The sequence below is a fragment of the Lissotriton vulgaris genome, chromosome 8 (assembly GCF_964263255.1).
Source record: "Lissotriton vulgaris chromosome 8, aLisVul1.2, whole genome shotgun sequence".
Taxonomy (NCBI): Eukaryota; Metazoa; Chordata; class Amphibia; order Caudata; family Salamandridae; genus Lissotriton; species Lissotriton vulgaris.
This window is the reverse complement of record NC_141696.1, coordinates 1,290,044,897-1,290,071,799: the sequence shown is the minus strand read 5'-3', so window position 1 is coordinate 1,290,071,799 and position 26,903 is coordinate 1,290,044,897. Positions and strand designations below refer to the sequence as shown.

The 26,903-nt window shown below is 47.6% G+C and overlaps 1 protein-coding gene across 1 annotated transcript in view; it reads left to right on the top strand.

Moving 5' to 3' along the window:
* Positions 1-26,903, top strand: part of RNF17 (ring finger protein 17) — a 2,333,865-nt gene that overhangs the window by 1,551,740 nt on the left and 755,222 nt on the right. The gene's annotated exons all lie outside the window — the stretch shown is intronic.

Genomic DNA, 26,903 nt, shown 5'->3' with positions numbered 1-26,903 from the left:
GGGACACTGAAGAGCGAAAATCAGCAGTAGTCAGGACAAAAAGCCAAAAATTGTTTGATTACATCTAACCATTAATCCGGGGGGCAGGGGTTTTAGACTAAACAAGCTTTTAATGTATTGTGTAAAGTAAGTACTAATAGTTGATGCAAGTCTTCTTGCAGTTCGTTCTAATGTTGGGGGGCATTGCAGCAAAAGTCTATTTTAGGTGGTTTAGCCTTCAGTTTATGGACTTAAGGGATCCGTGATACTTTCCCTATTGAAATTGTAATAGTGTTTTCATTACAGTAAACTGTCTGGTAGACAATGTCAAACAATAAACCCTTTTAGTGGAACATCGGTTTCCCCCAAATGTGTTTGCATTCTTATTATTGAGGAAGATTTTTACGACCTGTGCAATGGGTTTACTGAGCTGAAAGGGAGTTGTGGTCTACACATTCAAGGCTTGGTTGTCCATAGTGTTTCCTTTATACTAGCCCCTTGCAACTTTGACCAGTGGCTTCAGATTTGGATTTATTACTTGTGTTCTTTTCTGTTAAACCATACTCACTTAATGCTGCTTCCTACTTTCTTGTTTCCGAACTTTTTATGTCCTTGGTGTGCCACAAGGCCTCATTCACTTTCAAAGCCCTTTTTAGTTCATTAAATGTATAGGTTGCGATGGTTATCATTTAATCATATCAATGGCTGCCATTTTGGCTGCCTACAGCAGGATAAGGCAGGAAAAGCTCAGCAGCAGGTGCAAGACTTTGAATGCATTCATCATCATACATGGGCGCCTAGGGCATGGAGACAACTAGAGGCCGCCAAGAAACAACTAGCGCATTTAGAACTTGATTATGCAGAGTACGCACTCCTGCATCTCAAACATACTTTCTATGTTTGGTGCAACAGGTGCAGAGTTTATAGGTAAATAAACTCAAGGGACAGAGAGAGGCTACCATAGTGGAATCTCTTTAAACGGAGTGCATCCTAGCCACCGGAAATGAACATATAGCGGAGATGTTTGGGTCATATTCTGCAGCCCAGTAAGCGCCACAAGATCCTTCTGTGTCGGAAATTAATAGCTACTTGGCCGGGTCCAAGGTAACTCACCTTATGGCAGGCCAGTTTGGAAACTCCGATTGGTGTAGACGAGGTTGTTTCAGCAATCTCAAGGTTGAAGACACGCTAGTCGCCTGGACTGGATGATCTCCCAGCAGCTTTTGGTAAGATTTTTTGTAGGGAATTAGTTGGACGACCCCGGAAGGATGATCCAAGCGTTTAAGAGGAGGCACAGCAGTTTGCGGCAGTCTCTGGGTTTCACATACAAATCTTCAAATCTCAGGCCCCGGACCTCACTGTTGCTCCTGAGACTCAGGAGGGTCTCTCCCGGGCGTTCTCAATTCTGTGGGCCTTGTGGTCCATCTCATTCTTGGCCCTGCAGGTCGCCAGACTATAGCAGAGGTGACGGCCTTGAATTATCACGATTTGCAGCACAGGGTGAAAGCGGACTTAGCGCATTGGTGGCTTTATCCTCCTTCTTGGGTAGGAAGGGTGGTCGCTTAAAAATGACAATTTTACCCCAAATCCTGTATTGATTCCAAACCCTCCCACTGCAACCTTCAAAGGGAATGCTGTGGCAACCGCAGGGTGAGCTGCAGCATTTTGTGTGTGTTGGTAAACGTCCTAGGATGAGCTGAGAATGTAGTTGGTGCTTGCCCTTAAGGGGTGGCTTCGGAGTTCTGTGTCTGCTCCATTGTAATCTGAAAGAAACACGTTAGTTAGATTCCTTACCTTAGAATAACCCCCAGGCGTCAGACTGGATCTGGAAAGTTTTCGTCAGCAGTACCCCTTCTCGTCGATAGGTTCCGTCTGCAGCTCCGCATCCGTCGTCAGCGTTGTGATCGCCGGGATGACATCGCCGGAGTAAAGAGGGTGGAGTACGCTGACTCGCTGTGCTATATGTACAGCTGGTCTCCCCTAGCGGCAAAGTACGCTAGTGGAGCCCACACTCAACAGTGCAGCGGGCCCGAGCGTGCCAGGCCCGAACCCAAGTGTCTCCACTTTCCGCCAGGCCCCCAGCAGACTCAGAGAGGGCAGGACCCAGGCACCAGGCAAAGCCGATGGAAGGCCTACCAGCAGAATCTGAAAGAAATACGTTAGTGTTAGATTCCTTACCTTAGAATATCCGCAGGCGTCAGACTGGATCCGGAATTTTTTTCCGCAGTACCCCTGCGCGTCGGTAGGCGTCGCCTTGCGGCTCTGCGTCAGTCGTCGGCGTCGTGATCGCCGGAATTACGTCACTGGATTACTTAGACGCCGCCCTCGCGCGCTGACTTCAGTTCTTCTTTTTTCCGCGCCAGCAAGCGCAGATCCAGGAAGAGTGAACCCTTAGTCATTTTTTGACTAACTTTTGGACTTGTTTGGTCTATCTTTTTCGAGTCGATATCTACTCGTTGCCCGGTAGGGATGCCCGGTTTCAAGCCGTGTGATTCCTATCACTGATTGATGTCGGTTACCAACCCCCACCGCCGGTATCTCTACTGTTTAGGGGCCGACCACAACGACAAGTCGTGCCCCGACTGCCGGGCCATGACGTCGAAAGGTAGGCGGGAGCGTTCCTGTAAGCTGCTCAAGATGGGGCAGTCGGCTCTGCGCCGGTCGAGGAGGAGGTCGAGGGACCAGTCGCGGAGCCATCACCGTTCGTCGGGATCCAAGTCCTCGCACTCCAGGAAGTCGAGGCATGGGAAGAAGAAGTCTAATAAACACCATCAATCTTCGTCCTCCCCTCGCCGGTTGCGCGTCTTGGGCAAGGGTTCAGGTGGTGCCACCCGTGCATCTTTGGCGGAGCCTGCACAGTCGCATTTAGCCCCACACCCTCCGGTCCCTGGGGTCAATCGACTCCGGAGCAGATTCAAGACTTCCTCGTGGCCATGAGGACTCTCTTTTCATCGTCGGGCCCTGCCGGTGCACCTTCGTGCCCCACAGGTTCGACTGGGGGGGTCCAAGCCCTGTGTTGCCGGCAGCTTTGGCCCCGGCGCCACAGGACTGGCAGTCGTCCTCGGGTGACGCCGGCCCCGGTTTCAGCCCGGGTCCAGTGTCAGACCGGCGCCGTCTCCGCCGACTGGTGAGTTGTTCATCTACGCCCCGCTCCGTCATTTCTGCCTGTTTACCAGGACATGGATGAAGGGGAAGACTAGGAGGGGTCTGAGGACCCTCTGGCACAGCAGTGCCAGTTAAGTCAGGACTGGGCAGATGAGCTAGGGGAGGCCAGTGGTCTAGACACTTCGCCTGACACTGGTTTTCTCTCTCCTCCTTCCGTGGCTACGGAGGAGGGAGCTACTTAAGCTGTGGTGCTGCGCCAGGCGGCCAAGGCCTTGGGCCTTGAGCTCCCTGCAGCGGCCGTGAGGACTAACCTCCTCATCGAGGTGCTTCAACCGCCAGTAAGCTCTTCGGAGGCTCTCCTGCAGTTTAATGAGGCCCTCACTGACGTTCTGATGGGCACATGGTCCAAGTCCACCACAGTTCCTCCTGTGGGTCAGAACGTGGCCCGGTGCCACTGCCGTGCTCCGGGCGACCCCTGCTTTCTGTCCAACCACCCCACCCCTGAGAGTCTGGTTATCCAGGCCTCCACCTCCCAAACCACCTTCCCGACCGCAGCACCGGACCAGGAATCCAAAAGGCTGGAACAGTTTGTCAAGAAACAGTTTTCATACCTCAGTCTAGGGTTGCGAAGCATTAATACTGCGTGCCGTTCGAGGCATGTCGGCTGCTGAATTCATATCTGTGCATAGATCGCCGCCTAGTGTTGGGTCCGGATGATCACACATTGTTGTCCTGGAAGAGTCTTCGAAGTATCACGAGATAGGTGGCTCCTCCCCTGGACTACAGTGCGCATGGGCATCGACTCCATTCCCAGATTGTTTTTTTTCGCCATTGGGTTCGGATGCATATTTGTTAACTCAAGTTCGGAATCGATAAAAACGTTCTTTTTGGCTAAAAGGCCTTTAGTATATCGTCGGTATTGTCTTGCGATCGGTGCCCAGTTCTGTTCCAGCTCAGTTGCCGAGCCGGACATCCAGAGGAGCCGCATGGCTTTTCAGCACTGAAGGCCCGGTCGACGCCAGAGGCCTTATCGACGAACCATCATGGAACGGAGCCCGTTCAAGAGATGTCCCGTGTGTAACTCAAAATATCCTCACATCAACGTCCACCCGGTGTGCATCAAGTGCCTGTCGCCGGATCACGATGAAGCCAGCTGTATGGCTTGTTCTCGTTTCCGCTCCAAGAAGACGATTCGACTTCGACGCGCAGCGCGCAAGGAAGCCCAGCAGATGCACCTGACCCGGTGAACATATTCGATGCCGGGGACGATGCAGAGCGGGAGGTTCGAGAGGATCTGTCTGATCCCGCATCGGAGATCGACTCCAGCTACAACGCTGATATTGAAATGGTCGATACTGAAGACATCGTCGACGAGGTGGGAGACGACGATGGGGCCTTTGGGGCCATGGAAGATAGCTCAAGCGAGGAGCTAGGCCCAAACGCTGATACTGGGACCGAGACACTTAATAAGGCTCAGGTCGAGGGATCGCCACATGGCCTTACCCAAGATCTTACACTAGGTTCTACAGCCTCGCCTTCGGGCACAGCTTCGGACACTTCTAAGGAGCCACGGGTTGCCAAATTGAAAGTGAAAGAGAAAGCTTCGGTGTCTACGCAACCAAAAGCACTAGAGACGAAATCGAAACCGAAAGTGCGTATTGCTTTGGTCGGCTCGAAATCCTCTGAACTATCTGCATCGACAAAGCAAAAAGGTGTTATCGACCCAGTGAGGTCGCTAAAGGGTGTCGAGCCGAAGACTGGGACACCGAAAAAACTGGTCAAAGACGTCGACCCGAAAAAATCGGCGCCGAAGACCGTCGACACAGACAAAGGACTCGGAGCTCAGAAGGTTCTCGATCCTACACGTCGTCCAGACAAGGTTAAGAGCGGTACCAACCTCGAGTCCACGCCTGGCGGTGGCTTGAAGGAACCAGTCGAGTCGACGCAGCCGTCCGCCTCCTTCTCGAAGCAGGTGTCGGAATCGCTCAAGCGAATTAAGGGAAAGGCTTCGGCTGTCGGACCAAAGGATACTTAACCACCAAAGCCTGCCAGTAAACCTCAAAAGTCGCCGGCGCCCATCCAGTTCACACTGCCGCCGAAAGTGGTTCTTCAGGCCTTCGCCCCGAAGATGGCCGTCGAAGCGTCCAAGAAGGTGTCCACAGGGCCGAAGCCCACAACTGCGGTACTGGTCACAAAGCATCGACACACCTCGTTTGAAGAGCAGTCGGAACAATTCATCAATGCCGACACGGTAGACTTTCAATTTACAAACGAAAGATCGCCCCGGAACAGCCTATGGAGTCATATAGAATCCCATTGAAAAAGAAGGATTCTACTACAACACCCGTTCTTGTCGAACCTATATCTCCACGTGGCCAAGACACTGCTCCTGTTTCGTCCACTTACTCGGATGTGGAGACAGGGGAAGGTGACAATGAGGAGTACAGCTATCCTGTGGACACTGATCCAGAAGATCAAAATTAACCCTGGGCGGACGCTGCTGACCCAGGGGATCTACACACTGCCCCGGACAGTCATGTGTATGCTGTAAAAACATCACCTACTGAAGACTCTGCGGCGTTTAATGCACTTATTGAAAGGGCAGCCAAAAATCATGATGTCCAGCTCCATGCTGACCCTATTGAAGTGGATTTTCTGTTTGACACCTTTTCCACCTTAGAAAGAACTGTCAAGAATCTGCCAATGCTGAAGGGTGTCTTAAAACATGCTGGAGACATATTTAAACAGCCCACAAGGGCCAGGGTAATAAACCCCAGAATTGAAAAGAAGTACAAACCGGCGCCTGGGGACCCTACCTACATTAAGGGACAGTTGCTGTTGGACTCTCTGGTTGTTTCCAATGCCCGGAAGAGGGCGAACTCGCAAACAATGGGTGATGCTCCTCCCCCTGACAAAGAATCTAAAGTGCTAGAAGCATCAGGGAAAAGGGTGGCAGTTCAAGCGGCAATATCTGGCGCATTTCAAACACTCAGGCACTCTTAGCCAGATATGACAGTGCCCATTACGATACACTTGAGACCCTGTTACAACACTTGCCAGATGAATGTAAGGAGGCAGCAGAGATGCTCATTCAGGAGGGAAAGCTCATATCAAATGCTTCTATCAAGTGTGCACTGAACGCAGCAGACACCGCGGCCAGAGCCATTAACACCAGTGTGATGTTGAGGCGACATGCCTGGCTCAGAATCCCTGGGTTGAAGCCAGAGATACAGACCACCATACTAAATCAGCCTGTAAACCCTGATCATTTATTTGGCCCAGAGGTGGACACCACCTTGGAAAAAATCAAAAAAGACACTGAAACTGCAAAGTCTATGGGGGCTCTCTAGTCGCAGCAGTTCAGGGGTGGTTCTTTTCGTCGCTCAAACAATAGAGGAGTTTCCAGAGGCCAGCTGTCCCAGCAAACACAGTACAATAAAGGTGGCGCGCAAACCACATACACCAAACAAAGTAGATGTGGCTATTGTGGAAACGGCGCCAAGGACAGAGGGCGTGGAAACAACAGCTCCAGATCCTCCGCCACTAACAAACAGTGACGCCTTGTCACTGCCCCCGACCATACAACACCGGTCGGGGGGACTACAACAGTTCCTGCCAGTCTAGAAATCCATCACCACAGACAGGTGGGTCAGGAAGCTTATCCAGTACGGTTATTGTCTGGAGTTAACATCCACTCCACCCACCATACCCCCAAGACACCATCCTATGTCCACAGAGCATTTGCACTTATTGCAGCAGGAGGTACTCGTCATGCTGCAAAAAGGAGCATTCGAACTTGTGCCTGTGGAAGAAAGAGGCACAGGAGTGTACTCACTGTACTTCTTAATCCCAAAAAAGGACGGGTCCCTCAGACCCATACTGGACCTCAGACCCCTAAACCAGTACATCCTGTCAGAACACTTTCACATGCTAACACTGCAGCAGGTCCTACCGTTGCCCAGTCAGGGAAATTTCCTCGCAACATTAGATCTGAAGGATGCATACTTTAATATTCTGCTACACCCGTCACACAGAAAACACCTCAGATTCACCATTCAAAATCAGCATTACCAATTCAAGGTCCTCCCTTTCGGAGTGACGATGGCACCCAGGGTGTTTACAAAGTGCCTGGCGATAGTGGCTGCACACCTACGGAGACAGAATGTTCACGTCTACCCTTATCTGGACGACTGGCTTATCCAAGCAAAGTCGGCCGAGCAGTGTGCTGCCCACATGTCCCACACCATTCACCTTTCATCACGATCTGGGATTCTCACTCAATTACCCAAAGTCCAACCTTCAGCCCGCCCACGTATGACAGTATCTGGGCGCGACAATAGACACTCTGGCAGCCACAGCACAGCCAAATTCAGTGAGGATCACCGGCATTCAATTGCTGATACAAAAATTCAGACCGCAACACTCGCTTCCGGCAAGAGTGTTCATGCAGTTGAGTCCAGGGGAGGAGCCACCTATCTCGTGATACTTTGAAGACTCTTCCAGGACAACAATGTGCGATCATCCGGACCCAACACGAGGCGGCGATCTATGCACAGCTATGAATGTCAGCAGCCCTACATGCCAAGAACAGATGCATACTGGTAAGTAGCATATTCGTTTTTGGACCGTTACACCCACTCTCTGTGGGATACGGTGGCGGACGTGCTGCACCAGTGTCCGGAGGAGGCCAGGGCATGGCTCGCCCAGCACTGTACTCCATCCGATGTGGACTTGACACCACAGACTCTCTGGGTAGAGCAATGGCAACGACAGAGGCGATCCGTCGTCACGCCTGGCTGAGATCCACTAACTTTCAGGGGATGTCCAGAGCACTCCCATGGACATGTCTTTTGATGGCCCTTGCCTCTTTGGCGACAAAGCAGATAGAGCACTGGAGCACTTTAAGGACTCCAGGGCTACAGCCAAAACCTTGGGTCTGTCGGCCCTGTGCCAGCAAACTTCTGCTTTTCGCTCCTTTCGTGGCCACGGAAGGGGCACTCCCAAACCTTCGTCCAGCCACAGGCTGCAGAACCAACCTTAATGCGGTCGCGTACATGCATTCAGCAGTGGTGGAGCAGGGGGACAGAGCCGGTCAGTCCACATCTGCTTCCGCAGCATCTGCCTCAAAGCCTTTCTAGTCCGAGCTTTCAGGCCCATTCCACGCAAGTGGGAGGCAGAGTTCGCCATCACCTGCTACCCTGACGTACCATCACTTCGGACAGGTAGGTGTTACAAATCGTCCGAAGGGGCTACTCCCTCCCATTCGAGGTGACCCCTCCAGCCATGCCACCGCAGTACCACCGCATGTCGGGGGATCACTTGCATCTTCAACAGGAGGAAGTTACGGCCCTTTTGGCCAAGGAGGCCATCAAGCGCGTTCCTGGCCCAGAAGTAGGACGGGGTTGTTACTCACACTACTTTCTGGGTCCCAAGAAGGGCAAAGGGGGCCGACGCCCTATCTTGGACCTCAGGATCGTGAACGGCTTCCTCCGTAATGAGAAGTTCAAGATGCTGACGTTAGCTTAGGTTTTGGCTGCCCTGGACCCTGGAGACTGGATGGTAGCGTTGGACCTGCAGGACTCTTATTTCCACATTCCCGTCCTGCTGGCCCTCCGGCGTTACCTGCGGTTCACAGTGGGCCACGAGCACTTTCAGTTTACCGTGCTCAACTTCGGCCTCACCCGTGCCTCTCGGGTGTTCACAACAGTAATGGTGTTGGTTGCAGCTCATCCACGCAGATCAAGGGCTCCAGTCTTCCCCTATCTCAACGACTGGTTGTTGAAGGCGGGCTCGCCCCAAACAGTTGTCTCCCACCTCCAGACTACGGCCGACCTCCTGCATTCGCTGGGGTTCTCCATCAACGTGCCAAAGTCACACCTGAATCCCTCCCATAAGCTCCTCTTCATCGGAACGGTTCTGGACTTGGCGCAGTTTCGGGTTTATCCTCCCGAGCAGCGGGTTTGGGATTTTCAGGCTCTGGTTCCGATCTTTCAGCCTTTATCCCGAGTTTCTGTCAGGATGACCCTACGGCTGTTGGGTCTGATGGCCTCCTGTATCCTGCTGGCACATCACGCCAGGTGGCGTATGCGGGCTCTGCAGTGGGAACGGAAGTTCCAGTGGGTGTAACATCAGGACAATCTGTCCGACCACCTCCTCATCTCGGAGGGCACTATGAGACCGTTTCAGTGGTGGCTCAAGGACCACGATTGGGTCAGTGGCAGATCCCTCTCCGTACCCCAACCGGAGCACACAGTGGTGACGGATGCGTCCCTCCTGTGATGGGGGTGCCACATGGGAGAGGCGGACATCTGACACCTCTGGTCTCAGGCGGAGTCCCGGCTCCATATCAACCTTCTGGAGCTGCGGGCGATCCGAATTGCACTGAAGGCATTCCTTCCCTCTGTCAGGGGAAGTGTTGTGCAAGTGTTCAAGGACAACACCACCGCCATGTGGTATTGCAACGAACAGGGCAGGGTGGGGTCGTGGACCCTTTGTCAGGATGTTCTGCACCTTTGGACATGGCTGCAACATCAGGGCATCACCCTGATGGTTCAACACCTGGCAGGTTCTCTGAACTCCAAGGTAGACGATCTCAGCCATCGGTGCATGATGGATCACAAGTGGCGTCTAAACTCCGACTTGGCACAATGTCTCTTTCAGCAGTGGGTAGAGCCTTGGTTAGTTCTATTTGCCACCAAAGAGAACGGGCAATGTCATCAGTTCTGCGCGTTGGAGTTTCCAAAGCGGCACTCGCTCGGAGACGCTTTTCGTCGCGAGTGGAGTTGCGGTCTGTATACTAGTTTCTGACTATACCACTTCTGCCCAGAGTGCTGAAGAAGATCAGACTCGACCGGGCCCAAGTCATCCTTGTGGCTCTGGATTGGGCACGAAGATACTGGTATCCAGAGCTACTCAGTCTGTCAATTTATCCCCCGATTTGACTGACTCTTCAGGAGGACCTTCTGTCGCAGCAGCTGGGACGGTCCTCCACCCGAACCTGTCCGGCCTCCACCTCCATGCTTGGACATTGAGCGGCGACAGTTGATGCCCTTTGGCTTGCCTCCTGAAGTCTGTGATGTGATTCTGGCAGCCAGGCGTCCCACCACAAACATGGTATATGCCTGCAGGTGGAACAAATGTGTGGCATGGTGCACAGCAAATGCTGTGGACCCCCTTTCCGTCCCTCTTTCTGAGGTTCTCCTTTTCCTTCTTTCCCTGGCCCAGCAAAGCTCTGCTCTGGGCACCATCAAGGGATATCGTTCTGCTGTTTCAGCCTTCTTGAGGCTTCCTGATCAGCATTCTTTCTTCAAGTCCTCTGTTGTAAATAGATTCTTGAAAGGCATTACTCACATGTTTCCTACTGTTCCCTTTGTAATGCCTCAGTGGGACATGAATCTGGTGTTAACCTATCTGATGTGTGCTCCATTTGAGCCACTCCATAACTCTCCTCTTTGCCTTCTCACTCTCAAAACTGCTTTCCTGGTTGCCATCACCTCTGCGAGAAGAGTGAGTGAGCTCCAGGCTCTTTCTTCTAAGCCTTCTTTCCTCTCTGTCCAGCCGGACAAAGTTGTTCTGAGGACTTGTCCTTCTTTTCTACCCAAAGTGGTTACTGCCTTTTACATCGGCCAGACCATTACCTTGCCCACCTTCTTTCCGCCTCCGCACCCTTCAAAAGAGGAAGAAAGTCTCCACTGTCTGGACCCAAAATGTGTGCTTTCCTTTTACCTGAACCGCACACAATAGTTCCCGGTGGACGACCAACTTTTTGTTGGCTACGTGGGAACTAAGACTGAACGGGCGGTGCACAAACGGACCATCTCTCGGTGGTTCGTTTTGTGCATCAAGGTCTGTTATTCCTTGGCTAAAAAGGATCCTCCTGAGTGTCTGCGCGCACATTCCACTCGGGCCACAGCGGCTACTACTGCCCTGGGACGGGGAGTCCCTTTGCAGGACATATGTCAGGCAGCTATGTGGGCCTCGCTGCACACATTTACCAAGCACTACTGCCTCGACAGCCAAGTCAAGGCAGTAGTGCTTCTTTGGCCGTGCGGTTCGCCAGGATTTCCTGATGTGATCTTGGTTCGCAGACCCACCACCGGGGTTGGTATTGCTGGGGTATGTATTCTGTGGTAAGGAATCTATCACTATGTGTTTCTTTCAGATGCACAAGTTACTTACCTTTGATATCGATATATCTGTAAGAAACATTAGTTAGTTAGATTCCTTACCACCCCACCCATCCTCCCTGTTCTGCGAACTGATATCTAGGGTTAAGGTCATCCCTTTCAGGGCCCTAGTTTAATAGCACCAGTGTCGGTTTCTTGCTTGGCTCTGCCTTCTCCGTCGCGGAAAGCTATGTACAAAACTGACTTCAGCGCGCGAGGGCGGCGTTTTTAAGTACTCCGACGTCATCCCAGCGATCACGACGTCGGACACTGATCTGCAGACGACGCCTACCGACGCGCATGGGGACCGCTGACGAAAACTTTCCGGATCCAGTCTGATGCCTGGGGGTTATTCTAAGGTAAGGAATCTAACTAATGTTTCTTACAGATATATCGTTACCGAAGGTAAGTAACTTGTGCATCAGGCTGCGCAGTTTAGGTACTAAGTGGAATGACCGCATCCGTAGTCCAAAAAGCAATAGTTATCTAAGGACAGGGCTCTTGCAGAACGGCCTTGTGGAAGGTTCCTTTTCTAGCACGTACCCACAGCCCGACAAATCTTTACCTATCCCTAGTCTCCTCACCCACACTGCAATCTTGGTATGCCTTAGCGAGTCGAAGAGGGTTTACATCTTTTCCTCCCCAATCCCCCCCCCCCCCCCCCCCCCCCCCCTCACTCCAGTGGTGATAAATTGGGACTTTACCCCAGGCTTAAATGTCCATACATTCAAGATTTGGCAGAGGCCAGAGTGTTGATCAGTGGAACAGTTGTTCAAAGAGGAGGGCTCCTTACCTTCCTCCATCTTGTGTGCCGAACTTGCAATTTCTGAAGGGGAGAGATATCGCTATACCCAAATAAGGCACTGGCTGATGCAACCTGCATTAAGAGAGTTAGCACAACGCCCCAACCCAATTTGAGATGTGGCTGTCACAAAAGGACACAGTCACCTAATTACTGAACGGTATAGGCTGTTACGGGAGGGGGGAGTTAGACTAGAAGTCCCACATACAAGTCCGTTGGGAGCGGGAGATAGCAGACAAATCTCTTCTTATTGAGCACGATACACAGCTTCAAATACTGCTAGTACATAGACAGTGACTAAAATTGTTATATACTGGTACCTGACACCTGAAAGATTGCATTGGGGGAACCCAGAACGTAGCGATAGGTGTGATTCCCTGGGGACCTTGATACACATACTCTGGGAGTTTACCAAATTCAAACAGTTTTGGATAGAGGTGTTGCTTAACATCGACACACACTTTGACACCAACTACTAGGTCTCCCTAACCCGCTTACGCTTCTGCTATGATCTAGGTGAGGTGAACCCATTGCTTTGGCTTTGAGGGCAGCCCATCAGTCCATATTGGCAATATGAGTGACAGAGAGAGCACCGACTTGATTAAATTGGCTTCACAAGCTGTGGCATTTAATGGGGATAAAGAGACCGTTGTTGACCCTGACACAGCAAGGAGACGCATTCCAAGAATTGTGGAAGTTGTACCTATGACACAGGAATTCACAGACCTTTTGTTGCGGAGGGAATATCGGGCAGTCTCGACACCAGCAGGCCACATAACCGCCATCTTTAGTGGGGAGGACTGGTGCCGCGCGCTCTAGTTGCCACGACTTCCGGCCTACGAGCCTATTTAGACTGGACTTAGCAGGTAGGTGCGGTACTAGGACAGAGCTAGTGGAGTGGGTAGCGGTCAGCGCTCTCAGCTCTAACAAATCTCTGCTGCCAAAACTAATGATATTAGAAGCGTGATTACTACGTTTTGAATCCTGTGTACTTGTATACTTTTAAAACCTGTACTAGAGTTCATATTGTTTTAAAACTGTACAGAATAACCTTTTGCTCATTTGCACAATTGAGAATACTAGAAGCGTGATTACTACGTTCCTAAACTGTATACGTGTATACTTTTAAAACCCGCACTAGAGAGCCCATTGTTTTAAGCTGCACAGAATAACCTTTTTGCTTATTTGCACAATTGAATAATAATTGTGCCTGTTCATTGACGCCCCATTCCTCCTTCCGCCGCGGGAAGTCCCGTTTGTTGCGGAGGGAATATCGGGCAGTCTCGACACCAGAAGGCCACATAGCCGCCATCTTTGGTGGGGAGGACTGGTGCCGTGCGCTCTAGCTGCCGCGACTTCCGGCCTACGAGCCTATTTAGCCCTATGCAGGTCCGGACGCGCAGCCCAAGGCGCGCCAAAGGCAAGCCCGTCTGCGACCCGTCCGCACCGGACCAGCGCCCAGGGCCCTAACCCCTGTCCAAACTCCCACAGCTCACCGCAAATAAGTCCACTCAAGAGAAACACTTATGAACTTAAGACGTAATGACTGTCAGCACCTGGTACCATTCCCTGACAGAGGTAAGCTGCACACTCACATATGTGGGCCATGTAGCGACATGATACCATATCAAGCACCTAGCGAGCTCAATTTAAGAATCAGGGCAAACCCTCCCCACTCCCCTGATCAGCCCTCGAATTGCCGTTGCAAGCCAAATACCAAAACCCTAAAAAATGTACTTCTAAATGTCAGGTCAATGCCAAAGCATAAACATGAAATAGAAGCCCTCATTAGAGACAACATGGTCGACCTGGCCTTCCTAACTGAAACGTGGGCCACTGACTCATCACGGCCAGACTGGAATATCGCAGTACCCACAGACTACTCTTTAGCACATGTGGACAGGCAGGGAACTACAGGCGGTCAATCTTTAAAATACACGTCCTCCCTCAGCCCGGATTAGCGGCAGAGGCTATATCCTTTTCGGTCAAAATTCCAAAAATGTCCAGCACTCTTTTAGCAAAGTGAAAATGATCTGTTACTATGCAATACAGTCATAACAATATGTAATAAACAATGTTATATCACAGTGTTCCATTCAGTGAGTCCCGGTAAATGATGAGTCTTCAGTGGACGAGTAATAAATTCTTTATTTGTTTCAAAAATCTGAATTCTTTCTTCATAAAAACAAAACTGTAGCCGGTGCCTACGCGTTTCGTCCAACAAGGACTTCTTCAGGGCGGATGAATCGCTGTCTGGATTGAATAAGAGTTTTACTGGTTCTTCTTGTGATGATTATTTACATGAGTCACTTCCTTAATATATTTGGACATTTTTGGAATTATGATTGTTTGAGACTTGTCAGTCTTAGGGAGATCGAGGGGTTTTGGATCTCCAGTCCCTAGCACCTAAAATTCGCAGATATAAATTTGACACTAGTGGATAAGTGCAATCTTCTGTAGCCCCAAACCCCTGTGCTCAGTGTGTATAAAATCCTTTTCGGTCAAGTTTAACAACCAGTTAATATTCACAGGCCTCCTGCTATATCGACCTCCAGGACCTAGAGGTCCCTTCACTAACGCCCTTCTAACTCTTCTGGAGTCCACTTCAGATCAACCCACTTTCACTGTACTGGGGGATTTTAATTTCCACCTTGAGGATAATAACTCTACTGAAACCACTACCCTCATAGATAACTTCCGTAGCTACGGACTAACCCAACTAAGGGCAGGACCCACCCATACGGCTGGCCATACCCTAGATGCAATCTTTACCAATAATCACCATATTAAGGTCATGTCCATCACTCCGCTCCCTTGTCTGATCACGCTGCCATTCATTTTACCCTTGCAATCACTCTGACAAATGCAAGGAGAAAGGACCTAGCACTCCCGACCAAAACCCGACCATGGAAAAAACTAGAAGCCACATCCCTAGCAAACACACTTAGCAGGGACATACCTTCCTTCGCAAGCACGAATAGCAACAGCGGAGCCCATAAATTCCACACCTGGCTCACACAGGCAATGGACAAGCTAGCTCCGGAAGAATCTAAAAAACCAGGACTCGCTCAGTAACCTCACAATGGTATACCCCCGAAGTTAAATTGATAAAATTGAAATGTAGGAGGGCCGAGAGGCTATGGCAAAATGACTACAGCCCCCAGTCCAGAAAGGAGTACACTGCTGCCCTACACGAATACAAGCTAATGATAGAGCAAGCTAAGGCTGTCTTCTACACAAGGAAGATTCAAGAGTCCTCAAACTCCTCAAAGGAACTGTTCAAATCCATCACACACCTAGCTAAAAGTCCCAGTGAAACTATTTTCAAACCACACCAAGAATTTGTGGAAAACATAGCTCAATTTTTTCAGCAGAAAGTTCAGACAGTCTATGACGACCTTCGCCTGCTACCCACCTGTGAGGAGCTCCCCCACGAAATAGATCAACAGGTGTCAGTTCTGGAACTCCCCAAATTCTCCCAGCTCAGCGACGCCCAGGTCGCCAACCTGCTCCTACAGACTAAATCTGGCTCCCCGCTAGACCCATGCCCCCCTCACGTTTTACACCTGGTCCCTGAAACTATCAGTCAAGCTCTTACCCCGCTCCTCAACATTGCAATTAGCTCCGGGCCATTTCCCAGCAGCTGGAGGAAGGCCTGTATCAGGCCCATCCTTAAAAAGGAGACATTAGACCCTAAGGAAGCTAAACACTACCGCCCAATAGCGTGTTTACCCCTCCCTGCCAAAATCTTGGAAAGTGCAATGAATCAGGAGCTAACTAAACACCTTGAGGATAGCCATCTACTAGACCCCACACAACATGGCTTTAGGGCCTGTCACTCAACTGAGACAGCTCTGATCATAGCATCGGAGGACATACGTCAGACCATGGACGAAGGAGGCAGAGCTGCTTTGCTCCTATTGGATCTGACAGCGGCGTTTGACACTGTTAACCATGGCGTCCTCATAAATAGACTAAGGACGCTGTGCATCATACACACCGCCCTAAATTAGCTTGAGTCCTTTTTAGAGGCACACATCCATCAAATTCACTGGGATGGTCTCCAATCTGAGGAGTTCCTTCTACCATGTGGAGTCCCTCAGGGATCGGCCCTATCACCTACCCTTTTTAATCTTTATGTCACTCCCCTAGCTGCACTGATATAATCCCATGGCCTGCACTTAGTCTCTTACGCTGACGACACCCAACCGGTAGTCTCACTGGCGCAGACGGTAGAAGCCACCGCTACCAGTTTTAGGAACGGTCTGTCAGACGTTAAGAAATGGATGAATGCTCACTTCCTCAAACTAAATACTGAAAAGACGGAGGTGATCGAGTTTGGCCATAAACCCTCCATTTGGAACGATCTTTGGTGGCCCCCAGAAGTTGGCATCTGCCCTGCTCCGGCCAACAAGTTTAGAAACCTAGGTTTCATAATGGACAAGGACCTCACATGTACAGCCCAAATCAACCAGGTCACTTCGGCCTGCTTCTTCACACTTAAGGTCCTCCGAAAAATCATGCCCTACATCCCTTTCTACTTAATGAAAACGGTAGTGGGAGCATTGATCATGTCCAGGGTAGATTACTGTAATGCCCTGTACATAGGTGCCGGTGAAAAACAACTTGACCGACTCCAGTCAATCCAAAATGCAGCAGCCAGAGTACTGCTTAACCTCCCCAAACGACATCCTACTTCCAAAGCAATTTGTGAACTCCATTGGCTTCCGGTCAGGCACAGAATTCAATTCAAGGTCATGTGCCTGGCTCACAAATCCCTCTATGGGAAGACTTCCAAACAGCTCTCCAACCTTCTTCCCCCCATATGCACCTGAGCGCTCACTCAGATCCAGTTCCCAAAATCTACTGTACATCCCCAGGACCAAGAGAGTCCGCTGGGGCGGCAGATCTTTCTCTCATCAAGCCCCCAAGCTCTGGAACAGTTTACCATCCTCACTTTGTTCCGAAAAGAGCATAGCTAAGTTCAGAAAGGCATTGAAGACCTGGCTTTTCGCACTGCCCTAATCCAACTCCTCTCTTTCCGTCCTACAGCGCCAAGACGCCTCGGCATAAGAGCGCTCTAAAAATAATTCAGTCAGTCCGACCTTACCTGCCCTACATACCTGTGATTGCTTCCCTATGGCGCAATTGGAGTGATCCATAGTCCAGTAGATCAGGAGAAATGACATAGTCGTAGACCCTTTTGGTAAACACAACAATGAAAAGAGCACCACGAATGGGACTAGGGTGGTTGTGTGAGGGGTGGGAAGTTGTACATGAAAAGTTGGCAGAAAGGTTTGATACAGAAGTATAATGATACAACATGTATTGTGATTGTATTGCCTGACCTTTGGCTCTAAAAATAAAAACAAATTTGAACTTAAAAACACCACGCTTCGTATGCAAATTAATAAATGGGGCACAATGCCCATATGATATGTTTTATACCACAACGTATGCTCCTTTATAACTGCCCAATAAAACCAGGTATATATTTTTGGAATGGACAACATATAAACACATGTAGCATGGATGTAGAAAAGTAAGACACACTGCATTGCAAGCCAAAGTGATAATTTTTGTGTTACACACTTGGTTCTCATGCGAAGTTTAAATAAGTAGGCTGTATACGAGTAGAGATTGGGTATTTACATGAATGAGACAACAGGAGTTTTCAACAAAAATAATTGGCTATTTCCATTTAAGACTGGGAGGGAGATTACTCTCATTCAGATAGAATTAGGTGTGCCTTTCCCAAGACTCTCGTGTGTAAACAGAGGGATTCTGCACTGAGTTTTTCAGCTCCCTGGGACTGGTTAGGATCCCCCCCCCTCCCATGTGATTCTCTACACAGGAGTAAGCCTCTTAGACAAGTCATTGAGAGAAATGGAAGTGAAAAAAGCATCTGATAGAGATGTATAGCCACATATTTCTTACCGTAGTATATTACCCAGACATCGTCCGCGCCAAATGTGACCTGCATTGTGCCTATTACGGCACCACCCAAGCGTGCGGACATCCGTTTTTTTATTTCCGCACCATCAATGCAGCTACCTTGAACACTGTTTGACTGCTTTCTTGTTTTTTAATACTTTTTGTTGGGGCTTTGTCAAGCTATTTTGCTCCCAGTATGTGATGAGGGATGTTGCCTAAGAAACCTGTGGAACCTGCCATCTGGAGATGTCTGTGACAGACCCCACCTGGCTTACTTGGGTTAACATCTTGGTCAGGTAGGTCGCACAAGAAGAAGTCTGCACGTTCTTTTTTGTATCTGAAGAGGTACTGTCATCATAGGTTGGCCAGTAGCCAGAGATGTAGTTAAGTAGATTTAATGGTTCAAGTAAGTTGGTAAAGGGTGCCCCACCGGTGGCCACGTCCTGCTGCTCAGCCCCACTCAATGTAACTGATCATTCCTTCAAAGCATGCACACACACCCAACATTCTATGACATCACACTCATGCAGGCTGAGCAGCCAGGACTGGGAATCATAGAATATAACATATCTCCTTCCTTTAGAAACAGTAAAACAACAAGAAGCAAAGTGCAGAAAATAATCACATTCCGTTCCTTGGAAATGAAATCAAAATAGTCACACAATCATATTAGATAAGGAAATGCCTTCTTAGTTCACAATAATACACCCGCACCCAGGCAGTCTATACTCACCCTTTTACCTCTGTTAGCCGTACCCTGAAATGGGGTGTCCCTCAAGGCTCGGCTTTGAGCCCACTATTGTTCAATGTTTATTTTTCTCCTCTGGCTGAACTCATTGCTAGGTTGGGCATCATAGCTACTTGCTATGCAGATGATATTCAGCTGCTTTTCTCCTATGAGAGTGCCACGCAAACTACTTTTGATCCTTTGAAGGATTGTCTGCGGGACATTTCAAAATGGATGGACCATAACTGCCTCCGCATGAATGCGGCGAAAACGGAGGTTCTCTTTTTCCATCAACCCTCCCCTCTTGATTCAACTCTCTGGTGGCCACAGGAACTCAGCCTTCCCCCTGTCCCTAAGGACTCTGTAAAAAATCTAGGGGTCAAGTGGGACTCTAATCTTTCTTTTAGCAACCAAATACAGACCGTTTCAGCCGCTTGTTTTTCCAAGATCAGGATGATTAGGAAATTCATCACCTATCTCCCTAGTGATACCAGGAAAACCATAGTCCAGGCATTGATTACATCTCACCTGGACTATGCGAACGGCCTGTATTTAGGGTTGCCCGCGGGCCTCCTACATCGGCTCCAGACAGTCCAGAATGCGGCTGTTCGGCTGGTCTGCGGGGTTTCCCTACGCACCCATATTTCGCCACATCGCAGAGCATTACATTGGCTTCCAATCCTTCAAAGAGCTGCATTCAAAGCCATGACCTTAGCCCATCAAGCAACTAGGGGTAGGGGATCGGCCTACCTCTCTGTTAGTATCCGTCCTTACTGTAACTCTCGGAACCTCCGTTCCAACTCCCAACATCTGCTTTCCATACCAAGATTCAGGAAAGCACGTTCTGGAGGTAAAACCTTCCAGGTTTGTGCCACAACTCTCTGGAACAAACTCCCGATCGCAATTAGGATGATCCAGGAAGAATTACCCTTTCGTAAGGCACTAAAAACTTTTCTCTTTTGTTAATTCCCCCAGGACTATCACTCTGCTTTCACTCAGAAGCGCCGGGACACCCCGTTGGGGTAGCTGCGCGCTATATAAATTACACAAAATAAATAATAATCAAATAGCATTCTAGCATATTAAAGTCAATAAGGTCAAGTAAGATGATAAGAGATAAATGATTCTTCTCTAGTTCACATAAGAAAATTGATTGCAAATGTTTCAGGGAAAATGCAATCACCACACTTACACAGTACTCTGTGAAGAACACCACAGGGAAAATGCAATCACCACACTTACCCAGTACACTCTAAAGAACACCACCAATCACCACAACACACCCATCTCCCTCTGCAAAGGAACATGAAAATAAAATTTGCACATGTTCCAGCAAGGATGTAATAATGCACAATAAATAACGTGCGAGGGAGAAACAAAAATGTAATGCACACTGAAAACACAGCACTACTCCTGAGTACTCTGCCAACACAACCCTGACGTGCGAGGCAAAAACAAACAGCTCTCCCAACGCAACCCTGATGTGTGAGGGACACTCCCAACGCAACCATGACGTGCGAGGGACACTGCTAACACAACCTTGACGTGCGAGGCAAAGCACATTCCCAAAACAACCCTGACGTGTGAGGGACACTGTCGACGCAATCCTGACGTGCGAGGGAAAAGCAAAAAAATACAACTCAAGGTACATGACCCACACAACATGCTTAGACAAAACATGGTACATACCCCACAGGCATTTTATAGAAAATCTCAGCATGTAAATAACAGTAGCTGCTAAAATAATATAGAAGTACATTCACATTAAATTTTGGTTGAAGGGCCTTACATAACATTACCCCAGTACAACATGCATTAACTGTGCAGGTAAATATGTACATTTCTTCTTGCTTGTTTAGCAGAAATAATAAAAATAATAAACTAAAACAACACAAAGTAGTCACCGTTGTCATTAAATGGAGTTGCTAGAACACAATTTCCACCAGATAACAAGTCTTGAATCAAACCTCTCCGGTGACGCTGCTTCTAACATTATGCAGTTCCTAAATTCTCTCATTTCTTTGTAAGTTGACACATGTGCAGCTCCAACCTTAAGATGCATCGAAACATGCAGTTCAGTCTCTTAAAAGCGTAGATTTGAACTTGACACAGAGACTGCCGGCTTCCAGTTGTAAAGAAATCTGACCAGCCATTGCATTTAAAAGTGACGCTTCAAATTTCCAAAGACACTACTTCACGACTCCGACTCACTAAAAACAGAGCTGTTTCCACAATCACATCTTGTTGGAAACCTGCCCCAGATCCATACAAGTGACTATCTGAAATGCCCTTGGCAGTTTTTTAGTTGCTCTTCGATCTTGTGTAGATAAACTCCTTCAAATGCCACTCCTTCTCACTAGAACTCCGCTTCCTTCACAGCAGATATGACACGCAGGATTGGGTGCACAAGGTCAAACTTTGTTCAGCACAAAAATTCACACTTCAACTTTCTGGAAAATCCTCATCTAAGTTGTGCTGCCAACTAGTGGAACTGGACACAGTTGACTGCACACCAAACCACATTTATCTTAGAGCAGCTTCCCATATGAATAGAACAATTTGTATTTATTTTCAAAGAATAGCAGGCTTTGTTTACTTTTAACGAAGAGCTTCCTATCAGCGCTAATCCTCCCTCACACTTGGATAGACACGTGCACAGCAGGGTGATTTACCTTCAAGACCAGCAGGCTTTGTTTACTTTTAAAGAGAAGCTTGCCTTCAACACTTATTCTCCTACACGCTTCCAGCCGGTACTACTAACACCAACTTTGTTCACACTCAGCCGCTGGTGCCATTGATAGAGTGCGCAGGTCACCCGACTAACTTTGTTACCAAATATGCAAACTTGGGCCCATAAAATATTTTTCGTAATACTTTAATCAGGTAACCCACACTCTACTATCAGCAGTTCAGTTCCTTTCTATTTATTACAATGTACCTGACTTACCAATCCTCGTCTCAGGTACCTAAGATCACTATGGATCGAGGAGCTAGCTGTGGAGAAAGTAGATAACACAAATACCATATACCATTTCAATTACTCTTTATAATAACCACAAACGCAAGAAGTTTCAAAAACCTTTATCTAGTTATCGTTTTCTTCAGTTTCCATGAGCCACAGGTTAACACAAATCAAGCTATCTATCACTAAGATCAAGAAGATAGTATAACAATGAATTAAAGTAAGAAACATTTAGAAATGTGGAAATAAAGGGAAGGGGGGAAATAAGGAACACGCTAAATTTAGATCAGCAGACTTTCATAACTTCACTAAAAGGCTGGTAAGAAAAGGGAACATACTAGTCAAAGCAGACTTTCAGTTATCACTAACTGTCTATAAGAAACAAAACTTTATTTTAGCTCGTCCAGATGTTCTTATTCACTTCAGGGAGGGTAAGAATAGAACAAACTATATGTGCATATGATTCAGAATTTGTCTAAAGGTAGGGTGAGAATGGAACATGCTAATTCACCAGTTTGCATGAGAATCTTATTGTAGAGAAAACAGGGTAAAGGACAATAGGCAATTTGCTTTATTCAGGAACTGGGAAGAGAAGCTTAGATAGACGAACACCCACACTCACTTATATTTACCTAGGACAGAGAGTAGACCAACCCTGGCCACGGGTCGGTTGGGAAAGGCGGGAAAGGACCCTCAAGGTCTTAGGCTGCCAGTAGGCGAGCAGCAGGTACAGCTCATGGACCGTCAGGACAGGATAATCTCAGGATTTGGATCAGGACTGGGCTCACCAAAGGGTAAGACTAACACCTACAGCTTCGGATGCAACGCCTGCGCTACCCCCTCTCTGCAAGGAATCTGCCAATAACCCCGATTGGTTTCTCTAATCTCCCAGCAAAGTGCTTCACCAGCATTTAAGGTTTCCCAAACTCCGACTGAGTCTGGGGAAATTACGGACAGAGTGCTCCGCAGCTCTCTATCAATCACCTATAGAGTTCGATGGGTCAGTGACAGGTCAGCTATTCGGACAAGTCGGACAATTTCTCTAGCTGAACCTAGGCAAATTATACTGTTTTTGGGACAAAGTACCACCCACAAATGTTTTTTTTTTTTTTTTTTTTTTGAAGGTAAAAACCCAGGCAGGCTAGAAGTACAAGAGCTGGCTGATTATAAAACACAATATTCAAAAAACACAAATAATAAAAATGATTACTGCAATGCACTGAAATGATATCAAAAGAGATACTCTCTAATATAGATATATAAAAGGTAAATGTACATATAAAGTTAATAAATTACACAATAGATATATTAAATCATGAAGTTCATGTGATTATTTTCAAAATATATAAAAAGACTTCATAACATATAAAAATGATTCTTTATCTTCAAAAGTATTCTCTAATTGTAGAGAATGAGGCTGTGGTCGTGTGTCAACGCGTTTCGACAAAAACATTTGTCTTCATCAGGACAAAACGGATGATCAGCCAAATTTTTCTAAAATAATCAGACGGATATAAAATGGTTGTAGGGAGTAAGGCACCTTTCCTTCTTTTTTACAAATCCGGATTCGGTATGTGATAACTGTCTAAGCAGTGTTCACTGCCTCCATCTTACTATCACCTATCAACACTCTCATTCATCTCTTTTGGAGCGGGGGAGGAGATCTCCGGCTTTCAGGTCTTATTTTGTCATCACGTAGCAGACGGTGAAAACACCGATGTTTATAGATTTATTATTTATCCAGAGTGGCCGTGTTCTTATAACTTCGTTTGTAGTCGTGTAAAAGACGTGGCACCAGAAGCCTTCGATTATTTTTATAAATTGTTCATATATCCCGGGGGTTGTTGGCGGCGCCTCTGATGTCTAAAATGTTCAAAGCGTGGCCCCTTCGCTACGGATCTGCGGTGCCTCGACCTTCCTCAGCTACTCCTGGCGGCAAAAAGGATCCTTTTTTGAATATTGTGTTTTATAATCAGCCAGCTCTTGTACTTCTAGCTTGCCTGGGTTTTTACCTTCAAAAAAAATTGTTGTCCCTGACCCAGGAGTCTCATCCTTATCAGGGGGTCCTTGATACCCACGAGTTACCACCCACAAATGTTGCAAGTGAAAGGTTCCCTAATTTCTGATGGGGCAAGGAAGGAGGTTAGGTCATGGTACCTCCTAAAATTTAGACTTTCTCAGACTTAATATTCAATTTCGAACCCACCCCTTACATTCCAGTTCCCATGGCTAGATAGATTTCAGCAGACAATGGGGTACACAAAAATCTTATACATTTGTAGCAATTGCAGGTACAAGTCAGCTTCTTCAGCTAGGTCGGAGTGCAGGTTCCCAGGAGCATCTTGGCTTTGGCTGCCAGCTGGCTGGGTTCCACTGCTGCATGACTTTCTTTTCCCCCCCATCACATGACTGGTACCACGCAGGCTTCCAAGATGGAGTAGCAGCGCTTCCCAGGTCCCCCCCCCCCCCGAGGATGGTACATGAAAAGTAAGCGAAATCAATTTAGAAACACAGGAAAAAATTAATACACTGCATACCGTAAATGGCTATACTACATCCCTTACTTTATAATAACTATAGCGTTAGGAGTTAAGCAGAACGAACGGCTTTGCCAAAGCAGCAGTGCAAGCACGGAGCATGTGAAAAACAAAGCGGCCATTTTAGCAATACTGCGCATGAGCGACAAGTTCCCTCTAGAACTGCAAGTGCGTCACATCACCTGGGTATGACCGACGCATGCGCAGACTAGAATCCCGCAAAGCAGCGACCATATTAGAAGCAAGCTTCATTACTTTTAGTAAACACATAGGCAAGCGTCTTTGGGACACCCCCGTGTAGTGTAAAAGTGCAATATTAGTAAGACAAACATGTTGAATTAACTTAGTAATGTTATTTGAGGTTCTTGATACAAGCAAGTCGCGTCACATGCGAATACTTGCTCCATCACCATCACAGCACTTTAACCGTGCATTACCGTGCACTGTATTCCGCCGCTGGTGCAATCAGAGCACACTCTCTGCAACACACTCTGTCACTGACCTTTGGTGCGCTTCCAACATGAACAGGTCCCAGACACTAGCAGCGACTTCCAAGCACATAGTAGATAGTCAGTAGAAAGGCAGGTTTCAAGTCACTCGAGCCACATAATGTTCAACGCCCAACACATACCTCTGTGGACTGTCTGTTGGAAAAGACACCGGTGGGGCATCCCAGACGTTGCGCTGGCTTAATTTTCAGGCTTGTTTTCAGAATCAGGCTATCTTCTTTTAGTTTCGTCTGTAATTTCTTGGCTCTTAACGCTTGGTTCTTTTTAACATCGTCGCCATATTTGTATCAGGCTGACTGAGCTAGTACAATGCCTCAAACGCGACACTGGAACAACTCCACAAGGTTAGGTCTCGCTACCACATTCGCGCTGCAGAACCTGAGACCTGGTCTGTGTCGTGCCTCTCAGAATTTGCCGTAGTAACTCCCGCCCAGTTAAGAGTTGTATGAGGCAATGCACCTCATATTTCGGCAAGATGACCACTCAGTAGTGTCTTTGAGTCCGAAGGTTTCAGAAAGGGCCCTGAGTGGTTTTCTGCCGGCAGAAACCACAGTGCTAGTTTGGCCATTTGGATCTGTTCCTGGATGTGGAACGGCTTTGGTCGTAAATCCCCAATCTTCACTGGAGTCCAATCCAGTGGTATTGTTCCAGGCGCAGCTGACCCGATGGTCAATCAACCAATCAAAAAGGCTTTATTCGGTGTAAATAAAACAAACACCATAAAAGCCTACTAGTACATCAATAAAAGAAGAACATACACACATTGGAAGAGGTGTGGCGCAGCAGCCAGGGCGACTTATGCAGGACGCTGGGGATCATGGTTCGATCCCTGGCACCGGCGGCAGGGGTCTGCCCAGAACCATGTGACAATGGGCAATAGCTTGCTTAATCTTCCCGACGGCCCCCAGCGCCGGGAAACCTACGGGTAGCAGTGCGCTTTACAAATACAGGATTACATACACATATTGCATCATAAACCATACGAAGTTAAAATCAGATATACACATTCAGCTTTCCACAAGGTTTTTAAATCAGTATAAAATTGATGAAATATTGATACATAAGTATATCACAAAGCGAAGGTACAAATTGCCGCCAAATATACAATAAAGTGCTAGTGCTTAAAACTCTTAAAAGTATATGAGAACATATATAAACAAATTTATAATTACAATTATTAATCTTGTCTTTCGTGTAACAGTACATCCAAATGTGCATATTCTTTTCTCTTCCTAATAGAGTTGTACGAAACAAATGACAGAACTTATAATTTTCGCATTATCCAAGCCACAAATAAAATTAAAAGCATTCTTATAATTATGAAAAGGGGTTTTAAGACTGATTTGCGGATACCCATATAAAAAGGACAAAAAAGTATGAAATGCAAAGTTGATTGTAATGTTTTATCGTCACATGGGCAGGGTGGTAATGTGTGTCACCTTTTTGGAAAGGCAATTAAATAATGTAGGGTGCCAATCTTTAGCCTCATCAGATAAAATCAATGCTGTGTATTTTTTACCAATATCAAGTATAACTGAGTGCTCCTCATAAGGGGGCGTTCAGAGTAACTCGCTATACTCTTTTTTTTTTTTTTTTTTTTTTTTTTATTGGGCTGGCCGTCCTTTCCCATTCCTGCTCCATTGCGGTTATATATCTTAGTTTTAAAACACTTTTACGATAATCCTGTATAATTATGGGATTAATCTTATCCACATTTACTTCGCATTTCATTAAAAGGTTAAAAATAGGGTTAGGCAATTTTTTATTCGATCTTTTGTAAATTTGGTTTCTTCCTTTACCCATATTCCCTGCCAAAATGTAAGGCCTGAAATGTTTATTGTATCACTTAGATACAGTACAAATAATTCCTTGTGTACAGTGATATTTGGAGTGGCACTAGGTACAGCCAACAATCTTCATAAAAACGTATTTTCCTTAATTTGTAGTGCACCCATATTTGCTCTCCCCCATATTGCTGCGCCATAGCATAGAGAAGCCTCTATTCTCATTCCGGAAGAGTAGGAATTTAAAAGATCACCTTGTCAGGGCAGCTCTCCCTTCCTGTGTACCAAGTGCCACACTCAACTCTATTTGGGGTATGGCTCCCGTCATAGGACATTCAAAATGTGGGAATTGTAATGTTTGCCAGTTTACTTTAGAAGGAAAAAGCTTTACTTTCAACA